General features: G+C 41.2%; 1 protein-coding gene across 10 annotated transcripts in view; it reads left to right on the forward strand.

The window, feature by feature from the left end:
- Positions 1-17,718, forward strand: part of zfpm1 (zinc finger protein, FOG family member 1) — a 210,196-nt gene that overhangs the window by 33,101 nt on the left and 159,377 nt on the right. The window contains exon 1 of one of the 10 annotated variants that reach the window (XM_069901849.1): positions 4,532-4,556. The exons of the other annotated variants lie outside the window; for them this stretch is intronic. The gene's annotated coding sequence lies outside the window, so the exon portion shown is untranslated. Of the gene's footprint in view, positions 1-4,531; positions 4,557-17,718 lie in introns of those variants that run through there. 10 annotated transcript variants of the gene reach the window in all.

Below are 17,718 nucleotides of genomic sequence, written 5' to 3' on the forward strand. Positions count from 1 at the left end.
CAAAAAGAGCAACATGGTGATGCCTAACAATACAATAGACAAACCTGTTAGCATATTAGTATTGTGTGCAAATTGATTGCTTTGTGTGATGGCAAATATTACACCGATTGAACCTTAAAAGTAGTTTATTTGAGGTGAGACAAATGGAATATCCCAAGGATATGCAAAATATAATTGTAAATGCAACAACTTTGTGATTTTCAACATAAAAACATTACCAGCTATTTCCAAAATATACATTTTGACTCACCATGCCAACTCAGCCAATGGCTCATGGCCCTTTGGGCTTGTAGTCAAAACTGCTGTAATATCCATGTGGGCCTCATTCAACCATCCATCCCATTTCTGAGTTTCTGTTTACTGCCAAAGTTCCGGAAGGTTTCTCGTCTACTTCTCCTGAATTTGATGATTCCAGATTGATCATCACTCTCTCTAGAACATCCAGATTGCATGACAAATGGAACTTATCTTCTCCTCTGCTTCTTTCTGTAAATGGTTCATTTTATCCCTTTTTACACAGAGCTTGAAAGCTGGGTTTTATCCGCCTTTCGAGCTCTGTGAGAAAGAATCACAAGCTGGATTGGGGGGAGGGGGGGGTGGTGTCTAGACTTGCCTGTCTCAGCAGTGGAGTGTATTTGCCTCACAGAACCAGCTTTTTTTGGTTCTGTGTGAACACGCAAGCCAGCTTCCGAAGATGGGTTATGTCTATGGGAATACCACGGCTTTGTAGTATAAAAGGGGCTACTGAGTTATAAAAGGAGGTTGTTTAGTCCATTGCATTTACACCTGCTCTCAGAGCAATCCAATCGCATTCTCCCACTAAATACCAGGTCTCTAAGTCAGGTCTTTTAATGCTCCCCCCCCCACCACCCCAACCTTCTGATGTTCCTACCACCCATGTACATCAAAGGCAATTTACAGCAGCCATTTTAAGCAACTGTTCTTTCGTCTTTCTGGAGAAACAGAACTAGTCACAGGAAGTCAATATTGAACCTGGATCGATGAAGTTGTGCTGCTCCCTTGGCATCTGTTGGGGTTCCAGTGCTTCCCATTTATGGTTCATTGGATATCACAGCTCTGGCATTCCTGTTTGAATTGCTGGATTAATACTTCTTCTGTGCTTTTTTTTTCATATGCATGTAAATGCCACTCAATTAGCATCTATTGTTTATTTGTGTGTGAAAATATTCTTTTTGAAATGTAAGCATTTTTACATGAGTACACCCAAATATATCTAAAATTTAAAATATATATTGGATGCTGGTAATCTGCGATGAACAGAATACTCAACTGTTGAGGCAGCACCTGTGAGAAAAGAAATAGAATGAGTGCTTCAGATTCACAACCGTTCATCAGAATCTATTGAGCCTTCCAGGTAGTCATTTAAATCTTGTGCTAAATTCAAATCTCGCATCTCGTCCACCCTCAACATTTGCTTCCATTTTCTTGGCTTCTTGTCTTGAATTGAGATGCCTCATCTCATTCACGAATCTCTCCCTCTTATCCCTATCCTCTTGCAACATATCTCCATTTGTTCTTGGCTGAAGTTGGTCGACTTCACGACCCACCCTTTCCCTTTGGCTCTTCTATGGCTTTAACATAACAAAAATCATCATGCGCTCCCACGCAGTAGAATTTTACTCTTCTTTCATGTTCTCATTTACAAATATTTAAATTATTTAAAGTGTGCTATTTTAACAATGCCTAGATTGTCTTCACCAGTTGCCTCTTTTCCTCTAATTGCAACTGACCTTATCTGACCCATTTTTAGGTTGTGATAGTAGCTTTCACTGTAGGTAGAGTTAACTCTTCAAATGTATTCCAAAGAAATGAACTGCTGCAGTCCTTGTTTAATTTTTTAAAAATTGAGAGATAGAGCATGGTAACAGGCCCGGGACGCCGAAATACACCCATGCGACCAATTAACCTGCTAACCCCGCATGTACTTGAAATGTGGGAGGCAACCAAGTACCTGGAGGAAACTCACGGAAACAAGGGAAGAACATACAAACTCCTTGCAGATGATGCTGGGTTCATACCTGGATTGCTCACACTGTAATAGTGTGCTATTACAGCTCAGACAACTGTATACAGCTCTTAGTTTTAGAACTGGAAGATTTTAATCCTGTGATGCTGAAGGAATAATGATAGAATTCTTCTTGGTGATAGGGGTCAGGAATAGGCATTTAATTTTAAGGAAAATAGTCTTGGCAATATTGCTGCAATGCAACTTGCTCGCAGCACAGGCTGTAATAATAAAGTGGTGGAGAAGAATGGAGTGAACGTTATCATGGTAAATGAAATGGAAATCAAATAGAAACTTTCCATTTCCCTTTAAAGTGGAACTAAAAATGCTGTTTTAAAGGTAATAATGCATTTGAGGTCTTAATGTTGTTCATGAATGCTGCATATAGATTGAGAACAGTCTTGTGTTTCATGTACAATGAAACTGACGTCCATTTTCTAGTAGCAGCTATTTGGATTTGTTGCAGATTCTATCAGATGACCTACCCTATTGTGAGTGATACACTTCCAGCTACTAGACAGTGTTGCCACGTCATAATCCGGCATTGTCTGAAAGGGGTTTGTAGGTTCTCCCCTTGTCTATAGCCCTTTTTCCATTGACATCCCACTTAATTGGCTGAGCAGGTTCCCAGGATAAGAACCTGTTTGTGCTTTTTCCACTGGGCCACCTTTAACTGGGACACTGCTTTTCCACTGAACCCAACACATCTGCAGGGATAGGAAAACCTACCTTCAATCGGAAACAGGTGACTTTCTGCTGTCCTTTTTCCACTGGTTTAATCGGTATGTCAACATTAGCTGACGCTGGCGATATGAGTAGGGGTAGAGGCTGTCAATCCCCGACGTGATTTGAAACCGGCGTGCTGATTGTTTTCTTTTTCCACTGGACCCTGTTCCAGTTAATTCCCCGTTAAATCTTGGGAATTAATGGGGAATTAACTGGGACCAATGAAAAAGGGGCTTGCGCGGGTTTCCTCCTGTACTTAAAAAAAACCATACTGGGGTTGTGTAATTGGGCGGCACGGGCTCATGGGTCTAAATTTTAAAAATAAAATGGGAATGTGGGAGAGTAAGGTTCAGAGAGTGCTCTCAAGGAGTTGATAGTTGGGTGAATAACCGGCTAATGAAGAAAAGCATGAAGGCAAAAAATTGCACAACCTAAATACCTGTGATTGGGCTCCCTGCACAATTCCACAGCATGGTCCTTGCACTATCCTGCAGCATGCTCCCTTACACTGATGGGAATTTTTTTTTTGTCTCTGCTCTGATGTGGTAGACCAGCGAGTTTCCAAACCACTGAACAACACCAGTTTGTATGGAGGGAAACCCCTGGAATTTGCTGTGGAATAGAGTTAAGTGGCTGTAGATAGAGTTAACTCTTCAAATGTATTCCAAAGAAATGAACTGCTGCAGATGAATGCTGAACTGATATCCTTTTTATAAGATTGGAGCATATTACATTAAAGTTCATTGTAATATTACTTCGAACAGTGAGGTTTTCCATAACATTGCTTGGAATGGATTAAATGTTATATAGGGTATGGCTGTACACCAATTGTTATGTACATTGTGGATGTCTTAGCACCAACTGAGAAATTCTGATTTCCAAACATCAGTAGATATTTCTTATTTACTCATGAACTTTTTCCTCTCTCAAGGTAAGCAGATATCTGTACATGAGATCCACAGGGACCCTCCCTCCAGGTTGCATCCAGCTACTCTTGGTCAGAAGTCTCCAGGAATTAATTTGAATGGATATGACTGCAGCTATAAATAACTGCATGATTGAGAAGCTTGCAATGGAGGCAGATTCTTATAGCTGCTTTGCCTACTCTGGCCTGAATGAAAAGTTGATGAGGTTTTATTTCCTTCCCTGCCCTTTAAATAGCACAGTCTTAGGGGAGACTGAATAAATAAATGTAGATAATCTGTTAGTTTTTTTTTAAAAAACCCTGAAATTTCACAGAAGTGTTTGAGCACTTGAAAATCCTGTTGAAATTTCAGGAATTAAATTTCTTGAGGGTTGCTATTGGTGTCCAGGAATGTACTTCGAGTTGAGTCAATTTTCAACTCCAGAGCATAATTTTGTTTTGAAGTTGTACATGCAAATATCTGGCCTTGGTGCCTTATCTCAATGTTATTGATACTGCATTCTAATCCAAATACATACACAAATTTAAACTTTGGTTGAAGCTTCCAAAAGTAATCTTACTCTACATCATTAATCATCTTTTGAGCTTGACTGCTCAGGCAAATTTTCATTAAGCCTTTTGAACTGTTATAATGGTGCAACATACAAATACCCCGTAGCTTGTAATTGAAGCCTAGAAATTAGCTGCCCACAAAAATATTGATGGTTCTTTGCGGCTAAGTGAACCAATGGCCTTTGTTGTGAGCAATTCATTTGAAAATGAAGTAATACATAAGGATTGGGTGTAACTGGTTCCCTCTCCATATAGAGGGAAGGACTTTTCCTCCACACTTGAAGAGCACATTGAAGAAAAATAGATAAAGCCTGGAACAGGAATGTGGTAAGATTACAAATTTGGAAAGAATTTGGATTAACAATCTACTGGTAAATTGGATCAGCTATTTGGGTTGTGGGTAGGATGTTGTCTGCTGGTACGTGAAAGTGAGTAATTGGTGAGTTGGATTAGGTGATTGGTTTTGGGAAGTTAGTGTTGACTGCATTGATCTCAAGGGTGGGGATTGAGATTATGGAGGAAAGTGGGGGAGGTTTTACCTTGGGGCCCAAAAAGAAAGCAGGTAACATAATAAATTGGTGGGAATCCAAATGAGTTATGTTCTCTCTCGCAGCTGGGACTGGCTCATTTATACTGTTTTTGCTATATAAGAAGCCTTGAAAATCTGATAGATTTGAGAGTGCCAATGACAGACATGCTTTGGATTCCCTCCTCCTACCTTACTTCACTCCCCCAAATGAACCTGTACTGCTCTAAATCAACACTGCATGGAGAATTACCTCACTACAAATTTCTTGGCCTTTGAGGAAGTAGTTGATTGTTCCAATGCATTTCACAACAGGAAGTGCGTGGACTAATTTGCAGAGTGGTACAGAATGATCTGGAAACTATTGTGATTGTGTCCACTCAGAATTGGTTGGGGGAAGCCCATCTCCATGGATACATTGCTGAAAATAAAAAATCTTTGGAAAGAGTTTTCAGGTTCATTTGTTTTAAATTTACCATCATTTGATGCTAAACCATTAGTGTGGATTTTCTTAAATAAACTTGATTTCATCAGTATTTTGCACATTGAGATGGATGTCATGTGATGTGACTTCATTGACGTGGCAAATGTTACTGTCGTCTTGTGAAAAAAAATGTTCTTTGCAAAAGCAATTGGCTAGAGGCCTATCAGTGACAGGCTAGCCTCCCTTGGTAATGGGTCTGATTTTGTGCCATTAAATGTTGTGGTTTCAGGAGCTTTTCAAGTAATAAAAAACATCTGCAGTATGTTATTTTTCCTTCAGTTTTGAAGATGAATTCAGGGTCACAGACTAGATAGCAGTCTGAAGGACAAAGAGATTATCTGTTTTATATCAAGTTCAGTGATTTGCGGGGGACCTGTTTTGTGGCAAGTTCATTCCATCATAATCACTCCCTCTGTTCTTTCATGGTCAAGTCCAGGAAGGGAGCTGTGGAGCGGCTGGAAGCTTTCAGAAGGGGTTAGTGGACTGATAGGCCAGTTGCCTTGTCTCGAGATTTCTGGATTGTGGGAAAGTTCGAATATGCTGCTATTTTCTATCTGTTATCAGGATGCTTATCATGGAACTCTTGTCTGCATACTTGGCTGGTTAGTTCGTGCTTTGAGTCCTGGCAGAGTGTGCTTTATTTTGCTTCAGTGATTAAACTGGAATAGTTAAGTGGAGTAAAATATTAAAATATTATAAGATTTTTGTGTGACTTTTATAAACTTCATAATTATTCTCACTTGGTTATCAGATCATTTGCAACTATACTTGAAACACAGGTGAAATTGTTCAGACAATGTTGAAAGTATTTTTATTTTATTTGATTGACAGGTAGAATTGGGCTTAGCTGAGTTCGTCTAAAATTTATGGTTTACCTCGAGTCTTTGGCTCAGTCTCAAGACATTTTGTGCCAGTGCAATTTTCCAATAAGTTTTGTCTTTCATCATATTATAATCTATGGGATTTAAAGAAACGTTTAATAAATCTACTGATTTTCTCTAACTGTGAGGATGGGCATTCATCCAGGCTACACTATGAAGCTGGCGATCAAAGGGAGTGTAAATGCATTTTTGCAGCTTAGTACAGCTAGGTGCCTAACCTTTTATCCGGGATTGTCTGGACCGGACACCTCCCATTGTTCGGAATCTTCTGGATTTCCGAATTATTTTAAAATGGTGATCCCTTTAAGCAAATGTGATGTTTCAAAACTGCACAAACAGAGTGGATGGGTGACGGGGTGTTAAATCAATGTAGATAAATAAAGACAATAAAAGGCCATAATTTCACTACCATGATTCTTTTAATTTTTAATTAAAACTTCAAAATAAAATTTGCTCAGATCCCTGTCCCTGCCGTCTCTTAACTTTGGTGGAAAGATGACTCTCATCCCCGAGTGGGAGAGAAGCAAGTGATGGCTAGCTCAATGCGGGAGCAATGACCGACTTCCTTACCCATAATCCCCATACAGCTGGCAGAGTGGTTCCAGCTGCATGGGGGATTATGGGTAAGGAAGATGGCTATTGCTCCTGCATTGAGCCATTGCCAGCTACTGCTGTGAGTGAACTCCGTGCTCAGCAATACAATACACCTGCTGCCACATCGGGAATTAGATATGGGACGGTGGTGGGGGTGCGTCGGGAGATAAATGGGGGGGAGGTGAGCGATGGCCGGGGGTGAGGGGGCAACCAACAGATGGTCGGGGGCAACTGACGAACGGCTGGGGGGGATGGGGTAACCAACGGGGGGAGGAACTGATAGACGACCAGTATTACGGGGGGCACTGACAGATGCGAGGTGGGGAGATGGATGGCTGGGGCTAGGAGCGAGGCAGTCAGATGTTTTCATGACCCAAAATAGTGCTGGTTTTTGGAGATTGCCAGTTTTAAGAATCCTGGATAAAAGGTTAGGCATCTGTATTAGGTATGTTTGGAGAATAATGGAATTCTAGAATTGAGTTTAATATAAAGGCATGTAATAGTTGGTCATGGACAATTAATTGGTGTTTCATATCCCTCATCCTTACTGTTCTGGTGAGAATCATTCTAGACATTAAAAACTGTAACATTAAGCACAAGGCAGATTCTTTTTTATTTTGAAATGTGTTCTTGTGAACAAATAATCAAGGAATATTTTTATGATAAAATTAAATCCTCTCACCATAACAAATCAATTCTAATTCGTGAACCAATTAAAATTTGACAGGCTGAAAATCCTATTATGTAGATGTAAATACAAAACTATTTGAATTTTTTTTATTTTACTTCAATATTTTTTAGGTTGTAAAATAGAACAAAAATGTTTTGCTGTGCATTGTTCATTGATTTTGGTTTTAATATGATTTTGTTTTGATTGTAAATGTTTTAAGATTTAAAAGTTTATTATCTTTTTATCCAGTAGGGATAAAAATATATTTACCGTATATTTCAGCGTACAAGTCGTCCAGCCTATGTCAGGACCCTGTTTTCATTTTAATGGTTTTATCATATATCGGGTGTATAAGTGGACCCCCAAATTTTCTGCAAGAAACATGCCAGAGACTGGTGTCTGGGCCTCCCAGCAACAACCGAAACATTGTCAAGTAACAAAGCTGTAAATTAAGCAAGTTTTTTAAAACAACAGTTTTTTAAAAAATCTTTGCTTCTGGCCGGGGAGATGTCAAACGGTGCTGGGTCCATGTCTTCAGCATCAGCTGCAGCCAGAATTGGTGACAGTGACTCCATTCTCAAGATCAGGTGCGGTGCTGTCTGCATCAGAGAAGTCGGCTCGCTGCCTAAGTGTGCTCGATGCAGGAACCACAGCTAAGTGTCAGCTCCCAGGCAGGAGCGGCGACCTCTGCCTCCTGGGCAGGAGCGGCGACCTCTGCCTCCTGGGCAGGAGCGGCGACCTCTGCCTCCTGGGCAGGAGCGGCGACCTCTGCCTCCTGGGCAGGAGCGGCGACCTCTGCCTCCTGGGCAGGAGCGGCGACCTCTGCCTCCTGGGCAGGAGCGGCGACCTCTGCCTCCTGGGCAGGAGCGGCGACCTCTGCCTCCTGGGCAGGAGCGGCGACCTCTGCCTCCTGGGCAGGAGCGGCGACCTCTGCCTCCTGGGCAGGAGCGGCGACCTCTGCCTCCTGGGCAGGAGCGGCGACCTCTGCCTCCTGGGCAGGAGCGGCGACCTCTGCCTCCTGGGCAGGAGCGGCGACCTCTGCCTCCTGGGCAGGAGCGGCGACCTCTGCCTCCTGGGCAGGAGCGGCGACCTCTGCCTCCTGGGCAGGAGCGGCGACCTCTGCCTCCTGGGCAGGAGCGGCGACCTCTGCCTCCTGGGCAGGAGCGGCGACCTCTGCCTCCTGGGCAGGAGCGGCGACCTCTGCCTCCTGGGCAGGAGCGGCGACCTCTGCCTCCTGGGCAGGAGCGGCGACCTCTGCCTCCTGGGCAGGAGCGGCGACCTCTGCCTCCTGGGCAGGAGCGGCGACCTCTGCCTCCTGGGCAGGAGCGGCGACCTCTGCCTCCTGGGCAGGAGCGGCGACCTCTGCCTCCTGGGCAGGAGCGGCGACCTCTGCCTCCTGGGCAGGAGCGGCGACCTCTGCCTCCTGGGCAGGAGCGGCGACCTCTGCCTCCTGGGCAGGAGCGGCGACCTCTGCCTCCTGGGCAGGAGCGGCGACCTCTGCCTCCTGGGCAGGAGCGGCGACCTCTGCCTCCTGGGCAGGAGCGGCGACCTCTGCCTCCTGGGCAGGAGCGGCGACCTCTGCCTCCTGGGCAGGAGCGGCGACCTCTGCCTCCTCTGGCTCTACAAATGGATAATGTCTGGGTGAGTTATAGCAGCACCTAGCAGTGGAGAGGTGTTGGGGAGTGGTGGCACTGGCAGGGGGGAGGTACTTCCAGGGCTGCCATAAATGCCAAATCCACGTTCAGCATTTCTTTAAAGTTGAATTTAAGGTCCAAGAGTGCATCTGGCATATAAATCACCTCCCGTCCCCCCCACATTTGAGTGATTCTTTTTTGGAGGGTTTCATGACCCAACGTTCGCAGAAATATACGGTACTTGCAGTTACTTTGATCTATGAATTTTTAAAATTTCATCAATGGAAATTAATGCCTATCATTGCAGACATAACCATTGAAAAATCATCTTGAGTACCAGTAATTTAATTCAGATATGGTTTAATATGATGCTTGCAATGTACCTTTATTTGATTCTCCAACTCAAAAATAAAGTGGAGATCAAAATTTTAAATATAACTGTATCAGCACCTCCCTTTGTGCTAAATTGGACAAAAAGTAGTAGCAGCGGAAATCTGATTTAAACTGAGAGGGAAATAAAGCTGCATTTGATACATATACTTATCTTGGACTTTGTAGATTGAAAAGAGATTTGAGTGAGACTTCAATGAGAATATTAGTGAAATCTAATGGTTGGTTGTGCACACATGACGAGAAATGCAACCTTTCCACTAGCATTAAATAGACCTGAAACCAGTATCTGACTATCAATAGTGTTTATCAGCTACTTTAAATGTGTTTGGTTCTTGCTTATTTATCAGCATCTCTAAAGGTTAAGACTTTAGTCGTGATTTTTGTCCACTAAAACAAAAATGCATTATTTACTATTCTAGTAAACTTACCTGATTCATATATGAGCTCATCATTAAGTTGCATCCTTTATGATTATAATATATAGATCAGCTTAAACCAAACAGTGGCTTGTTATAAAATATAGCAAAAAGTTAGGAAGTGGAAGGCAAGTTTCTGTGAAATGAACTGACTCCTGAACAGTAAACTCTCAACTGAGTATAGATTTTACATTAATCTGTTAAAGAGTCTATAAAACTGGTGGGCAACTACAGCCCACGATCCAAATTTATCCAGCCTGGTACATGGTTGCTGTCCCTCACACCTTGGTGTGAGGCTCACTCGCCCTCTGTGCACAGTACCCCAACCCTTGTGCTGGAGGGGGTCCTCTCTGCATGAGACTCTTTTTCTCTCCCTCCCCCCCCCGCCACCTTCTGTGCGAGCCTCCCCCCAACCCCCATGGTGTCCTTCTCCGCCTCCCATCGTGACATCCTGCTGTCTGTGAGAGCCTTCTCCTCTGCGAGAGACCCGTGTCTGCAGAGAGAATGCTACTCTCTCTCTCTCTCTCTCTCTCTCTCTCTCTCTCTCTCTCTCTCTCTCTCTCTCTCTCTCTCTCTCTCTCTCTCTCTCTCTCTGCAACACCTTTCTACAATGCTGTTTCAACTTATCTGTGTATGACTTGTCCTCTCTCTGTGATACGCCCCCTCTCCTCTGTGACGTTCTCCCCCTCTCACTGCGGTCTGTTTTTGGGGTTAGTTATTTTGTTTTCATTATGTCTAATTTTTTTTTCCTTTTTGACTTTTTAAAAAATAATTGTGTCATTTATATGACTAACATGAGTTTTGGTGCATTTCCAGATTTGAAGATGCCTTCCCTGACCTGAATATCATCATCATATTCATTCCATTTATTTATGTTCATTCGTTCTATTTATTTATTTATTTTAGTGACGGTGACATTAGTGTAGCCCACTGCTCAACCACTGACACACCATCTGGCCCACACATGGTAAATGTTTGCTCAACCCTGCTATAAAAGAAAAGGACAGGTGGAAATGTTATATAAAAATGTACCAGAGTACATTACGTATTACCTTCTAGAACCTTTGGCCTATCTAGTCCATACCAAACTATTTTTCGGACAAGTCCTAATGATTTGCACCTGGGCCATAGCCCTCCATATCCCTTCCATTTATGTTCCCATTCAATTTTCTCTAAAATGTTGAAGTCAAGCCAACATCCATCCAGCTCTCCTTCTGGTAGCTCATTCAACACTAAGTAAAAAAGTTACTTCAAATATTCCCCTTAAACATTTCACCATTCACCTTTAACCCATGTCCTCTAGTTCTTGACCCACCCAACCTTGGTGGGGGAAAAAAGCTGTTGCATTTACCCTATTTTTTCCCCCTGATAATTTTGTTCCAGAGGATAAAGTCCAAACCTATTCATCCTTTCCCTGTAACTCAGCTCCTCAAATCATCCTTGTAAGTGATCTCTGCACTCTCAATCTTATTGATATCTTTCCTGGTGTCCAAAACTGCACACAATACTCCAAATTTGGACTCGCCAATGTCTTGTACAACATCAGCATAACATTCAGATCCTGCACTCGATATTTGATTTATGAAGGCCCCTGTTCAAAAGCACTCTTTTTGACCCTATCTACTTGAAACACCATTTTCAAGGAATTGTCTATTTATGTTCTCAGATCTGACTGCACTCCACAGTGCCCTACTGTGCAAGTCCTACCCTGGTTTGTTCTCCACTGCTTGTTATAATTTTGCTGAATATTTTCTGACAATTTGCAGCATATAAGAGTTTACAAAGTACTAGAGGTAGAAGTTTTCTTTCCATTGCAGTAAAATTATTTTCTAAGGTATATTTTACAGAAGTATTCCTTTGTTATGAAGAAAGTTGGGATTGTAATTATTGATGTCTCTGTCACATTTCATTCCTCTGCATAAAAACCTTCTTCACCTGTTGGCAATAAATGATACAACTCTTTTTTATCTTGAATTTTGAGAAGCAGCATCCAATTAACATTTGATATTAAGAAGAGTCATTCATAAAACATTTTTCTAGTCTTTAACCAACAACTTGGGAAATCGATAAATAGACATAGTAATTACATTGACTCAATTGATCTGTGTTGGTGTTTATTCAGTGTTGAGCAATGGTTTCATTCTTGTGTTCGATTGAAAGATTAGAAGTTAAAGATTTTTTATTGAATCCTTGTATCTGCTATTTGGAATATTCCATGAAGATATATTTTTATATAAAACAGGTATATCCTTGAGAGATGCTTGCTTTTAGTAAAGAAAGATGCTCAATAACTTGGTGTGTTTTAGTTGCACCATCTGATTTACAATAAATCCAACTGCACATGTAAATCCAGTAATTTGTATTTGGATTCAGAAGGTGAAGACTCTGCCTTATTGATCTCCTTATCTTTTCTTGGGCAAGAAATGTTGTTATTAGCACTTTGTTGTATGGCTATTCACAAACTCATGGTATGGCAAAAGCTGGAACTGTGCAAGTGGTTACGGATTTGAAAAGGGAACTAGGTTGGGTAGTGTACTAAGCGGAATGAGTCGGGACCGATCAGTCTTTCTCCACTCCTTTTTTGGCCAAGGCCCCCTTAGGACTTTGCTCAAAGTTTATGGGATCACTTCCCTGTGAAACAGTCAAGTTTGTTGGTTTCTTCCATACTTCTTTCCTATCAACTGCATAAAAACCATAAAAAATATTTTATGATTTGTCTGTGGTCCTGATTTTGGGGGGCGGTGGGGTGGGGGGTGGTGGGAGGTGATGCAGATGAACATTCTGAATTTGAGTCTGAGATTTGATTTCAGCAAAATACACATGAAAATGGGTGAGCGGTCAAAGACAGTACTGGAGCTAGCAGCCATTTGTAATCGTACCAGATTAATTTCAGTATTGAAAATAATACTACAATTCAAAAGAAAAATGAAAATTATGAAATGAAAAGTATTTAAACTGATAAATTACAATTGATGATGTCCTTCCACTAGAAAAAAGAACAAGCAGCTCTGCTGTTGGAATGTTGGTCTGAGATCATGATGTGGTGAATAAGTTCCACCTAAATACAAGAATCGGGTGGAGTCACCAGGATTTTTCTTGAGCCCCTTTGGACAGTCCAAGATTCTAAAAGGTGGCTTTGTATCGAAGACAAATTAGCAAAGCATTTAACCTTTTCAAAGATAGCTATGTAAAAGATTATTTAATTGAGATATACAAAATGTGATGGAAAAATTTACTCCCAGAATATTATGCAGAGAATTAAGTAATTAATTAATTAATGTTATCATTTTGCTTTGTAAACAAAAACACAATGTTCTTTAGAACTATGTGCAGATATTTTATTTGTACAAAAGGCAATAAAAATAAGCCCCAGAAACTGTGACCGTGTAAATTAAATTAAAACCTTGAGGATTTGTTAAAAGGAAATTAGATTTTTAATATTTGCTCAAAATTACTCTTCCTTCTTTTCAGTAAATTGGGCACTCATTTTGTTTCAGAGTCCAGGTCAATACAAAAATCAGTTAAACAAAGAAACGCTAAGAGTCCTTGTATGCAATGTAGTAAAATTATTGCAGAGTTACATTGGGATTGTCACCCAGTACAATACTTAAACATAATTAGAACTGTGGAGTGATTATAAAAGAGAATTAATCACAATTAATTGCAATTATTCATGGTTTTAATCACAATGGAATACCAGCATTTTTGAACAGCAGGAAGAACATGTTGGTTTAAGTGTGTGTATGCATGGAAATGAAACGTGGGGAAAAGGGAGGGAAGGGTGTGCGGGGAGAGAGGAGGCAAGATGTATATGGTGGAAGGAAAGGGGGTACATGAAATGGGAGGGGTGGAGGAGTGTCCATGTGCGGGTGTGTGTGCTGCTTTCATTTTTCTGTTAATCGCTTTTACTCGTTTGATCAGTAAGAATCTTTATTAAACATAATTTTTCCAGATGTCACATAAATATTGAGGCTACTTCAGAAAATTCATGGTAGCAGGCAGGAGATTGTTCACTAAAATGTTCCCACCTGCCTTCAGGAGTCATGGATAACTTGCTCTTTATCAAAGAAATTATGTAAAGACAAAAAAAGTATGATGCCTTAAAAAATATATATATCTTGGGCAGCTTTATCAAAAGTCCCGCCAACATGAAAATTTTTCTGGCTCTGGTCCTTAATCTTCTTGTCCCTGCATTTGCAACCCTTTAAAAATTGAACTGTTTAATTAATTTTGCCTCTTTTAATTTTTCCTTTTAAAATACTTCTATTGCTTTTCATTGCATTTTGCTGTGGATTTGTCCAATTCACCAGTCTATTGTCTCTTTGCTAAGTACTATATTTTACAAGTTTGGAGTTCATTCTAATTGTGGCCTGTTGCGACCCGTGCCTCGGGCTGACACAGGAAATGGCTGTCGAACGCGGCGACCGGCAAAGCATCATTTGGGCTGAAATGCCCATTTACATAGGCCGCCAGCAGAGCGGTGAAACTGGCCAATTACCGCTGGTGGATTGCAGGGGGCCCAACAGGGGCCTGGGCATCCGAGGTAACTAATTGGCAGCCGGCCCGCTCAACCCATTCCTTGGTGGTGACGCGGCTGAGCTGACTATAAAAGGCAAAGTTGCCACTTAATAAACTCATTTATGAATACACTCTACTGGTGTGTGTCTTTCTTCTCCTGTGGATTTAAACAACAGATTTGGGGCTATAATCTAGCTGTAGCCATAGTGACCTCACTCCAGTGGTGACCCTAACCGGTCCAAATGGCGCTTTGGACCTGAAGATGGAAGAGCAACCTGTGATCAACGCCATAGCATTGAAGCTGCCCAGCTTCAGGATGTTGCAACCACGGGTTTGGTTCTTGCAACCTGAGATGCAGTTCACCATTCGATGGATCCCTGCTGACGACATGTGCTACAACCACGTAGTCAGTCCCCTCAATCAGGACAGCACTGCCAGCATCATTGATTTCCTCCAGCAGCCCCCGGAACGAGGACGCATGTTCCCGACTGTTACATATCGATGGTTTGAGGGACAGGGCCCCTTCCACCCACATGAGCGACATGCCTGCTCTCAACGATGGCCACACCTCCTGCCCACTGTTCCAGCAGATCTTCCTGGAGAGGCTGCCCGAGGACATCCAGCTGCTCATCGCGAAAGAAGACTTCGACGATCCCAGGAAGGTAACTGCCCGAGTTGACTTGCTATGGGTGGCAAAGAGGTGGCACCTGCACTTTTCCCGAGCAGGTGACAACACCACGTTATCAGCGCCCGTCCAGGAAGACCAACCATCCGACTACCCAAACACCACTCCCCTCTGGTGAGCCATACTATTTCTCTCACCATTGGTGGGGTTCCCAGGCCCATCAATGCCACTTCCCTGAACGTTCCAGGCCACCCATCGTTAATAACTGTGACAACCAGCCAACTATATAGCCTGCTACACATTCAAGACTCCCTGTCGGGCCGATGTTTCTTAGTGGACACCGGGGCACAATACCACCCGGGCCACACCCTCTTCACTCTGCTACCATTGGGGAAAAAGGTACAAGAGCCTAAAGACGAGCACTCGGCGGCACAAGGACAACTTCTTCCCCGCTGCCATCAGATTCCTGAATAATCAATGATCCAAAGACACTCCCTTACTTTTCATGCACGATTAATTTTATTTTTTTTAAATTAATGTTCTAAGATAGTTGTAATATGAATGTTTGCACTATGATACTGTCGCAGAACAGCGAATTTCAGGACGATAAAATCTGAAAATTCGTATTCTGACATACATCTTCTATTCATTCCTGACTATCTTGTATTTAATGTTATTTTCCTTCTATCCATCCCTTTAATTCATTTCCTTTTTCATAATTTTCAATGTCTGTACTTCATCACCTATGTTCCAAACCAAAATATCGTAAGAAATCTTGACATAGTAATATAGTAAAGATGTTTCCTTGTATCCAGAATTTAGAACCTGGGATATTTAAAAAAAGACATACCAGTAGCCTATTTAAGGCAGATGATGTAAGATTTATCTTCTCTCGAGGTCTTCTCCCCAAAAAGCACTGAAAGCAGAGTCTGAGTATTTTTAAGGAAGAGATAGTTAGATTCTTAATGAGGATAGGGGCAAAAAAGTCATTGCGAGCAGTAAGAAATGCAGGGTTAAGGTTACAAATATATGACCTGTGATCTTTTGAATAGTAGAGCAGGTGAGAGGCTGATTCTTGCACTGTTTATGTATAACTCCAGGAAGAAATGGTGTATTGGAAGCAAAAATTCTTCTTTTATTGGTATATGTAATTCAATTTTATGATGAGAGGTGTTTTTCCTTTGGAAGCTTGGTTAAAATGGCCACCTTAATCATGTAAAATGATTTTTGATTACATTTGCTCTTTGTTAGTCCATGTTGGTGAACAGGCAATAGAAACTGTATTTTGGTGTCTTAATTAGAACTATTACTGCTCCATCAGTACAGCATGAATCTAGTAAATGACTGCTGTAGAGCTGTAATTGTGAGCTTGGGTTTTAATGTTGTAAATGTTTTTGGAAACACTTTAATATTCTTCTTTTCTGAAAATGATTAACTGCAAACAGCTTTTTCTGGGGAAAATTCACATTCTGCACATTAATGACTTTATATTTGGTTAAAAAAAGATTTATTACGAGCTAAAATCACTTCTACAATATTTCTTTTCAAAAATATATTTCCTTTCCCCTTGGGATTGTTCACTTTGACTAATTCCATTCATGATCCAAAGACATTTTCGAGCAGTGATTCCACTGATCTTAAATTATAATTTTTTGCGAGGTATTTTAGAAAGGACATTTTATCATTAAGTTGTTCTTTTGCAAAAATACTCCATCTTGCGTTGTAAAGAAATCTGCAGATGCCTCTGCTCAGTGATGCAATATTTTTTTTAAAGCATGAAAAGAGTTGATGAAATTCCACTATCAGTCCTGAACCAATATGCAAAATATCTTGATGGAAATCAAATAGCTATTATGTTTTCATTTCCATTCCTGCGTATTTGCTTAATGAAGAATAGAAAGATCAGACTGGTTGGCTGTGCCTGTTCGACTTGATAACCAAGCAAGGCTTCCAGCAATCCACAGAAATGATGCCACTAGTCAAATCAGTCTTAAGTGCTGGCTTAATTTTATCTGGGAAACATGGAGCTCCGAAGCTGTGGAGGGAAAGATGAGCCTATTGCTGTTTCATTTGCACGGGATGGCTCTTTATCAGCTGCCAATTGTTTCAGAATATTATCAGGCATTCTTTTAATTGGAGTCGAGCTGAAATTAGTAGAATTAGAAAAATTACCTTCTCTTGCTTGCAGCCTCATTATTCATGGATATTGTTGTGTGCTATGAAGAGATTACCAGCTGTTTTGTTCTCTTGCTGTAAATATATATGCCTGCAGATACTGAGCTAAAGACAACAAATTATTAAAGTAAAAAAGTTCATTATAAGGAAAAAAGAAGTTCTGAATTCTTTGAAGATCAAGCTAACTAGAGATTATTGGAAAATTGTGTCCCAGGTGGTTCACCATTTAAATTTTAAAATGCTGAATATTTCACTTCGCTTTAAAATTAAAATTCAATTAAAATAAATATGAAGAAAATTTAGTGATTCTGTATTTAAGGATATTTAGAAATGGGATCTATTCTATTATTGCACATACAACTCAAGTTGCACATGGAGACAAAGTTTCCCAGATGTTTCCTGTTACTGCAGGAAAAGCAAACATTGTCCAAAGTGACTACACCCCCTGAAGAAATACAACAGAAGCTAATGAGTGAGGGCCTTTGCAAAAGAGTATGCTGTGTCAACAGATAGAAGTAGTCAGGCCTTTAGGCACAAGTATTTACCAAGAAGTTCCGATGCATCATGCGGTTG

This window comes from Narcine bancroftii, chromosome 10 (assembly GCF_036971445.1).
Source record: "Narcine bancroftii isolate sNarBan1 chromosome 10, sNarBan1.hap1, whole genome shotgun sequence".
NCBI classification, from domain to species: domain Eukaryota; kingdom Metazoa; phylum Chordata; class Chondrichthyes; order Torpediniformes; family Narcinidae; genus Narcine; species Narcine bancroftii.